The sequence below is a fragment of the Pleurodeles waltl genome, chromosome 3_1, assembly GCF_031143425.1.
Source record: "Pleurodeles waltl isolate 20211129_DDA chromosome 3_1, aPleWal1.hap1.20221129, whole genome shotgun sequence".
Classification (NCBI taxonomy): Eukaryota; Metazoa; Chordata; class Amphibia; order Caudata; family Salamandridae; genus Pleurodeles; species Pleurodeles waltl.
Window position 1 is genome coordinate 107,646,210 of NC_090440.1, and position 1,014 is coordinate 107,647,223.

Genomic DNA, 1,014 nt, shown 5'->3' on the forward strand with positions numbered 1-1,014 from the left:
AAAAAAAAGTGGAAAAAAGGGGAGAGAGACACCCTGACTCCATTGCTCTGGTCCTGGGGTCCCAGGCCAGTTCCTCCCTGATTTGCATATTCTGGGTCAAAACTGCGTTAGCTTGGTGAGCATAAGAGCGATGGATTAAACCCAGATCTGTGACTGAGGGTGAGTGATTGAAAAGTTTCAGCACTCCGTCCATCATACTTTTGTGTTGCTAAAGTCATCTTGAGTGGGAAGGTATGCCCAGACATCTGTCCTGTGCTCTCTGTGTCAATGGATTCAAGCTAGCCTGGCTGATGAAGGGTGATATGCCAAAACTGGTCCGAGGATGCTTGAATCCCATCCAGGAAGGACCTTGCCTGGCAGTTAGGGGGGTCCCTATGGGAAAAGGGTCAAAACTGATTTACATATGGCTGGCTTCAAAACTAGGGTGGTATGGTGAACAACAGAAAGATGGATTATAACCCAGATCTGTGACTGGGGTGAGTGTTTATAAAGTTTCAGCACTCTGTCCATCATCCTTTTGTGTTGTCAATGTTGCCCTTATTGGGAAAGGTGTGCCCAGGCTTGGGTCCTGTGCTCACTGTGCCACTGGTTTCAAGCTAGCCTGTCTGATGAAGGGTGATACCCTGGAACTGGTCCCAGGATGCTTGTTTCCATTCCAGGGAGTTATTGGTCTGGCAGTTCAGATTGAACTGTTCCCATGGTCCCATGGTGAACAGTGTCAAGAATGATTTGTGTATGGCTGGATCGAAACTGGGGTGGCATGGTGAGCAAAGGAACAATGGATTAAACCCAGATCTGTGACTGGGGATGAGTGTTTGAAAGGTTTCATCACTCCATCCATCATCCTTTTGTGTTGCTAAAGTTGCCCTTTGTGGAAAGGGTATGCCCAGATTTGGGTCTTGTGCTCACTGTGCCACTGGATTCAAGCTAGCCTGGCTGATGAAGGGTGATACCCTAGAACTGGTCCTGGGATGCTTGTTTCCAGTCCAGGGAGGAATTGGTCTGGGAGTTCGG